General features: G+C 33.9%; 1 protein-coding gene across 20 annotated transcripts in view; it reads right to left on the reverse strand.

Annotated features, from left to right (window-relative positions):
• LOC134527213 (serine/threonine-protein kinase dyf-5) overlaps positions 1 to 12263 on the reverse strand; it is a 407519-nt gene that overhangs the window by 266253 nt on the left and 129003 nt on the right. The gene's annotated exons all lie outside the window — the stretch shown is intronic.

Below are 12263 nucleotides of genomic sequence, written 5' to 3' on the forward strand. Positions count from 1 at the left end.
CTTAGTGTGCGCCCACTCGCGTTGCAGAACATACAGATGCCATATTTTTAAAGGAAATGTCCCATTATTGTTTTGTTATTCTTACATGAACATTATTGGAAGTATTAAAGCTAACACAAAAATACGCTGTGTGTTAAAATTAACAGATTTTAATGATATTTAATTTTTTATTTTTATTTTTATTTTTTTTTTTTTTTCTGTTTTTCACATTTTGGTCAAAATGTCCAATATTTTGACGGTTCCCGAGAATGTATTCGTAAAATCACTGCTTCGTTAAATCCGGGGTTTCTGACATCGGGGTTCTAGTGTATTTAACTACGGCAAGCAGAAAACGTACATGTAAACTAACCAGTAAAAATAAAAGGTGGCCTGTAGGGTGAAGGACTTTTGTCATGAAGGTTGAAGTGGGTTTAAAAAAGCAAAGCCATTGTGAGTGACAGCATCCTGCCATTGTACGGCTGGTTTCTTAGCGAGTAGCGGTTGGGTGAGGGGGGGGGGGGGGGGGGGGGGGGTTGAAATCAACTGAAAATTTCGGAAAACATCTATTACGACCCCCCCCCCCCCCCCTATTTCGACCCTATTCCTGGGAACCGTGAGAGGTCGTTTCAGAGAAGTTTGACTGTAAGTATGTTGGTATGGACGTAATTTAACTTGTATTTTTTGGGCTGCAGTAATAAAAAGACATTTTACACTATTTAAAAATATTGGAGACGACATGATTTATTTTATAAATATATCTATGTGGCAATTTTCTTGAATAAAATGGTTAATATACACTGTTACAAGCAGCTCATGTTTCTCTATCATTCTGCTGTCTAAACCATCGTTGCAGTTAATCAGTTTTCTGCACCGGAAATAAATATGCTTGGACTAAATTAAAAATTATATCTCTTTCTTCTTCATCGCTCTTTCTTGCGGTTAAGCTTTTTATTACAAAGTGTTTTTTCCTAATGCTTTTCCAAAAAAAGTAGTACAAAAATATTCAGATAAATTTTTTATTTCTCAAAAGTAGCACATCTAAGGCAGTTTAGATTGCACACTAACATCCTAAGTATTTTTTTTAAATATAAATTTCTTTATATGTGTTCATATTTGCTGCAACACATTATCAAGGGTCACATAATTTTATGTTATTAATTTACTTTGCCATTTTTTGCCCAGGCACCTGCTCAATCCTTGCACACTGAACGAGAGTTCGTGAGTGAAAAGTGATATACTTGTGGGACTGCCAAACTCAAGGTATCATATGTTTGTTGTATCTATTTTTCTTGTGACCACGAGCTTTTTCGGTATAAAGGAGTATTATTTAACCTTTACAATTAATTATCGTTTAGGATTAGAAAATGTATGTTTTTTAGTGTTGTTCATTTGAATTTCATTCAGTAGTGATTTGATGGCCAACTGCCCTGCGCGGTGCTGTGATTCAGCTGGAATTTGCAGTGGAATCGTGAATGCGAGGCTAGGCCTCCTTGTCAAGCAAGTTATGGTATGCCCTCAGTTCCTGGAAATTTGGCAGGTAGGTAGTCCTTTTGGGTGAGAATGTGTTTGTGGGGGGAAGAGGGAAGGCATTACGGACAGTACAATCGCACCTAGAACATTATAGCTGCCCATATAGCAGACTTGCTGGCAGGTAATATGGCCTTAAGCGCTCGTTCTCGGTGTTACGCACAAGGTCTAAAGCGGTAAACTTTCAGTATGCTGTACAAAAATTCAGCTTGGACACATTTTTCACAGGTTTATGCCTTTTTATGTCTTCGTTTCCTGGGCTATACTTCTTCCTGCTGATTTTCACTCTGTCCCTTGAATCTTCACAAGTTTTTTTTTTGTGTGTGACTAATCTTCAAGGTCAGACAGCAGCCTACTTCCCCCGAGGGGGGAGCAGCGGGGACGATTCCGCGCGGCCTAACTGCAGGGGGTGCCAGTGGGGTGCGTGCAACACAGGCACAACTACTGTACAGTCCAAGAGAAGAGTTTTGTAGGCAGCTGACATATGACAAAAATAGTGCTGCAAAACTAGATATTTTTTGGGCGTTACAAATCACATTAAAAATCAAAACTGATTTTATTTTACAGATAAAGTTTCAAACTAGCAATTAACAAACTATTAAATTTTTCCATTGGGAGATTGATGGTGGTTTTTATCAAAATAATAATGTCTAATTCAAGCGACATAAATGCTTACAGAAAACATTCTGCAATTGATTTATCACTTTCATTATAAGATATTTTGTTGGGCATTTTGTACAGATCACATCAAATATAATTCATTAGGGAAAAAATGGATAGTTAATAAAAACATAGATACACAACAGCCCTGAATTATCAACTTTGAAGTGAAATATTTTAAAAATTATGCTTCTTCAACAAAAGAAAAACTACAATTTTAAAGAGTCCATGCACAACTCTTTTACATGGAAAATAAAAAAAAATCTGTGAAATATGGCATTAATATTTCAATTTTGAATTAATCTAAAAATCAATTTTCCTCAGTTTTTAATTTTCTCTGTGTTACATTTGGGTTAGTATATAAAAATAAAATAACGAGTTTTGATGTATCTATAATGAGCAGTATGAAAGTGTTATGCCTGTAGACTTCGGTAGAGAAGCACGGGTAGGTATCTAAATGGGTTAGTTCTAAATGTAGCATGAACCTGGACAAAATTTATTAGAACATTTACCATTTTCAAAATTTAAATGTAAGCTAGGCTTGAAAACATTGATTAATACTGTTTTTAGATTTTTTAGGGCGAGGGCCTACGAACCCCATTTTTATCTGAGGACGAATCTACACAACTAAAACTCTTCAAGTCTAGGACCGACACTGTACATTACATAAAAAATTCAAAGACCTCAGAAAAACAAGACGAACAACGTAAAATAACAATGTTTCCCAACAATTGTTTGCAAATTCCACAAGACACATAGATGCAATTCAAGCAGAGGCCAACTTTCAACTTCTTGCGTTTCGACCTCCTATATACTAATGAAACAAAGTGTTTGAGAAAACTTTGAAATATGCAAACATTATGTATATAAAAGGCTACGATTTTTCTATAACATGCGTTACGTTTTCGCTTATTTAACTATCACACAGTGAAAGCCAAGTGAAATTTTTAAATAAAATAATTAAGGTTTTGTATGTTTTCAAGAAACCTTAATAATGAAAATAACCCCAGTGAAGGAGCTACAGTTTCAACTTGTAGGATTGGTGATTGACTAAAGACTCTTTCTTACTTGTTAGTGTGTTGCGTCCTTGCTCTCTTGTATTTCTTAGGGAAATTAGAAACCCAGTCTCAGGTCTATGCACATGTGTTTCCTTAATGCAGGAAATAAATTATGATTTTAAGTAAAATTATTTCACAACAAGACATTAATTTGAAGTTAAATAGTCTAAAGTTTAATGTAACGACTAAACACGAAATACCTTTTCTACATGGAATGCAACTTTTTATGTGGAGCTTTGACTTAATGAAAGGACTCTCATGGCTAGTTTACACATTACCAAACTCCCTTTCGGAACAGGCCACAGTTAAAGGTATATTTCGAAGTTGGTATTTCTTTTTTTTTTATTTCTTTTTTTTTCTTTTCTTCTTTTTTTTTTCATTTTGAAACTTTTTGCAAGTATTAGAAAGTTCAAGAAAAATTAATTTACATAACATCCTATACTTTTATCCAACATTCCAAAAAGTATTGATCTAACTTTTTCACACATTTCATAATCCCTTATTTCAATCACTTTCAATAATAGTTAGTTTTATCAAAAGTAGTTCAAACCAATTGAATTTGTCAATATTTACAAATATTTAGTTTAATTTAGATGGATTTGATAGTACACATACTAAGGGTGTTACTAATTGTTGTCCCCAACCACTTTTCCCCCCACCCTTTTAGTAATGGTTATTTGTATGAAAAATAGTTTTAATCAAAAATTTTAGACTAATTTTAAAAATGTTTACCATAGAATTTATTTGATTGTACGATACACATAATTTGAAAGTTATGATTTTAATTGTAATAGATATTTTTTTCATCCCCATGAAATAATGGTAAGACTTATTAAATATTATTCTCGAAAAAAGAATTAGATGATATTTAGAAAGGTTAAATTTTAACATATTTGATCGTGTTCATACTATGGATGTTTGTCATTCAACGCTTTTTTTTTTCCACCCCTTGCAGTGGTGGTACTTTGAATAAAATTATTTGAGTCAAAATACCAAGTCACAAAAGTGTGAGATTGAATTAATTGTAGCTACAGCTTCATCAATGAAATAATTTAGCGACAGAGACGGTTTTAGATCTTCGTTAAATTAAATCATACTAATAAAATTTGAAAAAATGTTGAATTCATAGCATTTTTCACGCGGCCTACTGCAAGTTTTCCAGGCACGGAGTTGTTGCTAAAAGCATAGGAGGGTGGTGACGTTTGGGACATTTTTTAGGTTTTATTTTTTTTTAAATTTTTTCCATTAGTCTGATTTTATTTTCAACTACACCAAGTTTTAGAGTGTTTTTTTCTCATTATTGATGCAACAAAAAGTAAAAGCAATAAGAATTTATTTCTATGGAAAAAGTAATTATATCATGCCAAGTGTAAACTGTTCCAAACCTCCCCATGTGAGGGAGGAATGTGACACTAATTAGGGAGGTTCGGGACACAATTTTATACAGATTACAATTGAAGGTATGTTAAACATCTATTCCATTATTAATAGAATAATTAATACATCACTCATACTAAATAATGTATTTGTAAACATATTTTTAAGCAACTAAATAAAAATATTTTTTTTTTTTTTTAGTTTCAATAACTTTCTTTATGCATACATAACTGTAAGTAATGCCATTACATTGAATCAAGTTTGGAATAAGTAGCTACAATTCCCAATAAACTATTGGCATTCATTTTACAAGTCGCATGATAAATGTACCTTCAATTCTACACAAACACACTGCAACACTGCAAAATACAAATAGAAGCCAACCATTTCAATAAGCTGCAAACATACTGTAGCCCATAAAATGTGAACACTGTTTGCTAAACATAGTTAATTATTAAGGCCACTCCAACCCGGTAGTTAAGAAAATATATTTTTCCGCGTGGGTGGCACAAAACAGCCACAACGGAAAAAACGACATATTAAGTAGTTACTAACAATGGTACGGCCCGTGTAATTCATAGAAACAACCAAGCTTTACATACACACCCGCCATTTCAAAAAAAAACTGTAAACACTAAACAACATTCCATTCTACTCGCGACTGCGCAGTTGAGAGGCCCCGAAAGGCGCATACAAGTGCGCATTGATACGGCCCCGCATGGCGCATACATACCATGCCGCAAAATCCCGGCGCTACAAGTGCACGCTGGTAAACACGAAACACGAAAGTAAGTAAGCTAAGACCAAATATCCATTATTTTTTATTTATGGGTATTATATTTTCTATACAAATCCTGTTGTTCCATGTATGTAGGCACCCTGCAATTCGAAAATAAATATATTCAGTTTGGCAAAAACAACCTCCCCGTTTTAAGGGAATAATTCCTGAGATTTCCCTGATATTTCCAGGTGATAGTGAAATCCCTGATATTTCCCGGTTTTACCAATTTTCCCAGTGAGTGGCCACCCTGAAAGTATTTTGATATGGTTTGGCTTTTGTAGATTAATCAATATATTTCTAATATTTTACATTTACTGTTCCAAAATTTGTAAATTAATATAGGGTAACTTGATAACTACTATTACTTTGATCGGGCTGTAACAACCCAGATTGCAGCCTTCCCCATGCAATCCCGTAATAATAATTTGTTATAAATTTTTTGTCATATTTCAGGTTAGATGTAAAGTTTTTTTCTTTTCGAGGTTATTGTGAACATAATTCTCCGGGTTTATTGTTTTTATTATTAAAATGCATAAGTTTATTTTTCAAGTTTTTTTTTTACGGTCTTCTTTGTGTGGGAAGGCATGCTGACGTAATTCTCCTTCGTTATTTCCACGACAGAGGCTTTGTTTCACACGCTAGGCATTTGAGTCACAGTCACGTGAGTGAGAGAGAGAGAAAATTGCTGTCTCGTGGGAACAGAAGTAAGAATTTCGTGGAAGTTTCTGTTGCCATGCGCTGTGATTGGCTGAAAATTACGTCAGCAAGGCCAGGACACTGCCTGCACAAGGGAAGGAAGGCTGTAATTCAGTCATCGTCCAAGCACCGTGCCGAGCGGTCGTTGTTTGAGCACCGGGCCACGAGGCCGTGGTCAGGCGATGGCTCTGTGTATTATCTTTTTTTGGATGTACAGTTAAATTTTTTTTGTATTCTTTTGTGCGGAATATTTTGTGATATTTACATGAATAAAAGAAAAACAGGTAATACATTGAACATTGCATTTATAATACTTTGTGACCTACTACAAACCTGTATGTACAGTCATCACCTAATTTTGAGCTAGCCGGAGGTGGTGAGTGGTGACAGGGCCTATGATTTGCGTGTTTGCCTGGACATGAATTACTGCCTTGTATTATTGCCACCTCCATTCTCATGTCGATTTTAGCTCATATTACTAATTGAATTCCTGCACAATATTTACTCAATAAGGCAATCTGTATCTTAAATGGATTGAGTGTTGAATTATTGTAGTCATGTATTGAAAGTTAACGTGACCTACCAATTACATTAAACAGTGTGATATTGGGGTAAACAGGAAACTTAAACTAGACGTGTTGTGCTTTTAATATTTATCATTATATGACTTTATTGCTGAAAAAATTTTGCATTGATATTGCATTGTTGCTATTTAATATAATTCATTCTTTGCAGGCAGTCATCATTGGCCAGCATACAGGGAAGTTGCTTTTCGTGGTGCATTTGCGGGAGAGCAGTCAACAAAAATGTTGAAGTTCAACCCCATCTCTGATACAAAAATTGGGATAAATGTCGTCCTTCAACAGCCATGGAGCAGGACATCATCGTTGAAGGTTTTAAGAAGAGTGAAGAAATGCATGGACTACGGTACAAACACTTTGTTGGTGATGGGGATGCTAGTGTCTATGCACGGTTAATGGAGAATGTTTCATATGGCCGGTCAATACACAAAATTGAGTGCGCAAATCATTGCGTTCGAAATTATACAGTTCACCTTCATCAGTTAGCCTCAGACTTAACTTTCTCCGTATAAAATCGAAAGTCTGAAATCGTTGATTCCACGCCTGATTTCAGCAGCTTGGGGAGCAGTTAGTTATTGTGCTGAAAACAAAGAAAGCCCCGAAGATCTTGCTCAAGATCTGATAAATGGACCATATCATGTGCTCGGTGACCATAGAAATTGCAGCTATTACTTTTGTACTAAAGATAAAAGTAGTTAAAAATCGGCAATACTCAATGATCATCACTTAATGGATCAAATTAACAGTCTAGTTGCCAGGCTAGCTGCTAAGGCACCAAGACTTATTCAAGAAATGACTAGCAATTCTGCTGAACATTACATGAGTTTGATAGCAAAATATGATGGCGGCAAAAGAATAAATTACTATCAGAGAGGGTCGTTTCAGTAACGTTGCAATGTTGCTGGTTTGCAATTTCAAAAAGGCCACCAATGGGAAAGAAGTCCCTTCAAGCAATTGACAGGTAACATCCCAGGAGAAACAAACAAAAAATTAATGTACAAGAAAGCCGCTAGTAGGTCCTCAACAAAACGTAGGCTTCATACAAAGACACAGAGTATGCCGTTAAACACAAACAAATAATAATGCCTCCAGATGAAGATTATGGACCCAATTGTGACCAACCAGAAGGCGAAGAAACTCTAAAGAGGAAATGCGAAGCATTCTCTTCGAAACTTCAAGTAAATCAGGAAGAAAGAGAGAGGATCATCCACGAGACTATCGGACAGACAGAAAATGAGATGTGGCATGAAATGAGGCGTGTACGTCTTACCGCCAGCAATTTTGGCGTTGTTTGTAAGAGGAAAGATATAACTTCCTGCAGGAACCTTGTCAAACAGCTTCTGTACAAACCTCAAGTGATGACTGCGGCTATGAAATATGGACATCGGAATGAGTTTGTTGCAGTTAAAGAATTTGAAAAAAGATAAGGGTGTACATGTGAAACAATGTGGCTTGTTCATACATTTAAAGTATGGCTTCTTAGGATGCCTTAGTTGAAGTCAAATGTGTTCCCTCAGCCAGGGGAATCGGGCTAATGGAAATGGCAAAAAGGAACAAAAACATTTTCCTTGAAATTTCATCAAAACACCAACTGACTTTGAAAAAAAATCACAACTATTATTATAGCATTCAGGGAGAACTGAACATCACACAACGAACCCTTTGCTACTTTATTGTAATGTCAGATCTGAATGAGAAAATTCACATTGAAGAAATTACGAGAGACTGCGCTTTCTGGGAAAAAGAAATGGTCAGCAAACTGCACAAATTTTATGTCACTTGTTTGTTGTCAGAGATTGTTGACCCAAACATTCCATTCGGCAGCCTGAGCATATTTTGAATGCTCAGAAGAAATTGCTCACTAAAAAAAGTGACTTACAGCACTAGTCACAAAATATAAACTCTTCATCAAAAAGTTCACAACAAATTACTACTTGTAGTCAATTATCAATCATTTCATTGCTATTGAAACAAATTCATGTTTTCTGTTTACATGACATTAAATATCTTATTTACAAAACATTTATGGTTATTGTATACTATTATTAATTACTGTGCAAAGAGCAATTTAAAATCAAACAATGTGACTAATTGATTGTAAATAACTAATGATTATATCAAACATTCTACTATTCAATAACATTGCACTCGCCAAGACAATAAGCATCATTAACGTCATTCGAGTGAAGTTAAAAAATTACAAATATGTTTATATATTGAAACACTAAATATATATATATATGTGTGCTTTTCAATTTAGAGTGTTTCCGAAGTCGGTATATGGTGGAAGATGTGCCAAGGGTTAAACTTTCCTCCTCTCGGAGGTTGAAGGGTTTAACAACTCAAAATTTTGAAAATTTTATAAATATATTCTTTTCAATTTAGAGTGTTTCCGGGATGTATCGTGAGTTCAGAGCATGGTGGGAGTTTGCCATGGGGTTGACAAAAGATCGGGTTATGGTGTAAAATGTGCCGGGGGATGTGGTTAAACCCCTAAATTTTGAAAATTACATCAGCTTGACCTGTATGTATTATTTATGAATTGACTCTGTAATTTTGAAAACATAAATGACTAATTTTAAGTTCATTGTAACAAATACTTCAGTCATTCATATTTAGTATTTTTAATTTGTTTCAATTACTCATATTCAATATAGTTTAAAAAACTAAAAAACCTGCATTTATCATAAAATAAACTAAAAATTAAAAAAATAAATTTTAAATTTACGTTTTTTGTCCAGCAGTCGTATAATGCCTCACAACTCTGTATAACTAAAAGCGTGGGGTGCTATGTTCTTTCATTTACGTAATGACTACATCCTAAAATTTTAATAATGTCTGTATCCTAAAAATAGAGATTAAAAATTTACGATAGACGAATTCAATAACTTAATTAATAATTTTAAATTCATATTGTTATTAAGTTCATATAGTCATTTTTGTATTGAGTGTATCCTAAAATTAGTGATAGAAAAACTTTTATAAATCATATTGTTATTACTGATAGAAATTTTAAGACCAATGATACCAAGCACCACAAAATTTTTATTTTTTTAGTTCATATTGAATTTTTTTTTTTACTTATTAATTCCTCGAAATTCACTACAAAATAAATTTTCAAAGTTAAAAATTCCCCCCCCCCCCCCCCAAAGGTCTTATGGTGCCCCGAATGCCCTGGATGCACGTCAAAATTAACGAGGGGGGGAGGAGGATTGAGAGGTTGACAGGACTACGAATTGCTCGAAAGAGAAACAATTTTTGAAAATTTTGGGTTACAAACGCCCCCCCCCCCCCCCCCCCCCCCCCCCCGCACATTCACACACAAAAACACAATTGAAGGGGCAGTCGACTTCAGGAAATTTTCCCAGCATGCCTCAGACTCATGGACATATAAATTGCATGGTTATTGCCTATAGCAAAAAAAAAGTAGTTTTTTTTTTGTCCCTATGCCCCCCTCCCCCTTTCACTTTTCGGGTTAAAGTTAAAAAATTATTGTGTTATCATCGACCCTTGACACATGTGCAAATTTTCAAGTCAATAAGATGCATTTAAGTTAGTAAAAATTACGTTGAAAGATTCCGTTACATACCTACAAACATACATACATACATACATACAGGTGAAGCTAATAAAAGCGTGTTAAAAAAAATGAATACTGACACTCCTGAAAGTTCTTCTTTTTCAAAGTCAGTACTCGTAGCAACTTTGTTGCTGTCATTTTTGTTTCTCAAAATTTTATTTCTTGATATGTAATAAAATTAATGATAGAATCATGCTGTATCTTGCTTATCCATAGTCATTTCTCTATTCCTGTATATACTATTATTGTGGTTTTAATATAAAATATATTATTTGCGTATTGCCACTGAAATTGACAATGTGGGAAAATCGTTTTACTTAAATAAAATAATGTGAATTTAAAAAACGCTAAGAACAGCAGCAAAATCTAAATATTTTCCAGTTATAAAACAAACTCTAAGTACTATATTTCTTTAATTCAAATATGCTTTCGGGTGGCAAAAAAAAAAAAAAAATATTTAATTTTTGTACTGCTTATCTTTGTAATAAAATGCTTGTAACTTATATAATTTATTTAATAATTTTAATCTGAACTGCTTCATTACCAGTGTTTCATATTTTTGTAAGTAGTAACAATCAATTTTTTGTATAATTAATTAGTGATATGTCATGTACTGAGATGAGTTTTGTCACACCACCAAAATGTTACTATGCAAAAATTGCAACTCTTGATATATTTGAATTGTGTTGACATAAAAGGAGTTATTTGTTAATGATGCCAACAGTTTCATTTTATATTCTTCTATAATACTAAAGTATGTTTTATACAATTATTTTATCCTATAAAAATCGCGCCTTCATTTCACAGTGATCAAATCATGTATGATAGTGTGTTTATATATATATATATATATATATATATATATATATATATATATATATATATATATATATATATATAATCTTGATAATTATGTTGTTCCTGTAAGATTCTCATTGTGGCCTACTACCTATTGAATGTGTAGGCTACTTACACAAGCCTCAAGAGGCATTTGAAGTTAAAACATGTCTAATAGAATATTTATGTAGCCGCTAACTGTATTAGAAGGTATGTTTATGAGGCTGTTCAATTCATAGTTCAATATTTTCTGCCCATTTTTATATTGTTTCATGACGTGACACTAAACAAAATGTAACTCTAAATATATGTAAAATTTTTGTATAGCAATTAAAGTAATTTATAAATTAACAACCTGCGTTAAGTTTATTTTGAAAGGTTATTCACCAACAAAATTACAAGCAGTGACAGCGGCAGTGAAATAATGGACGTCGCAACGAATATTTGGCTATGAAATAATGTCTAGTCACTTGCTAATCCCCTAACCAAATGTTGCTGCATCCTCGCTCCAGCATACGGACCATGGTCATACAGACCGTGGTCAGCCGGCCGCCAAGGAAGGCCACGGCGAGCGCCCGGCCCATGGTGTAAGGAAGGGGAGGTGAAACCGTCCGGCCGCCCAAACTCGTCCAACACAGGGTTTATATTAATAAAATCAACGAAGCAATATTTTTTGGCTGTTTCATCACTTCAAAATGTTGATTGGGTCTTGTTGACACAGAATGGTAATGGGAATTGGAATAAATATACTTCGAAAATATTTATTATGAATATTAATAAAATAGAGATAATAAACATTCAGGATGCAGATGACAAAGAATAATACAAACATATTACAAAAAAAAGCATCTGACAAAAAGCAAATTTTCTATAGTCCATCCACGGTAACCTCCTACTTTTTTAAACGAACCTTTGAAAAAACACACCAGGATGCAGCATGTTTGGTTCGTTTGCAAAAATACTTTCCATCATATGCATATTAAACATGCATTAACACTAAATTACCGTATAATGATGTTAAATAAAATTTTACAAAAAAAGTAACTATCTATGTACAATATTATTAATATTAATGATCTCGCATGTGTGTAAATGAAACAGTGAGAGAAGTGGTGTGTTGGCAATGATTAGAACGAAATAGTTCCATAGCCAAAATATATATTTTTTGACTTTCCGCGTGTATTTAA

This window comes from Bacillus rossius, chromosome 1, assembly GCF_032445375.1.
Source record: "Bacillus rossius redtenbacheri isolate Brsri chromosome 1, Brsri_v3, whole genome shotgun sequence".
NCBI lineage: Eukaryota > Metazoa > Arthropoda > Insecta > Phasmatodea > Bacillidae > Bacillus > Bacillus rossius.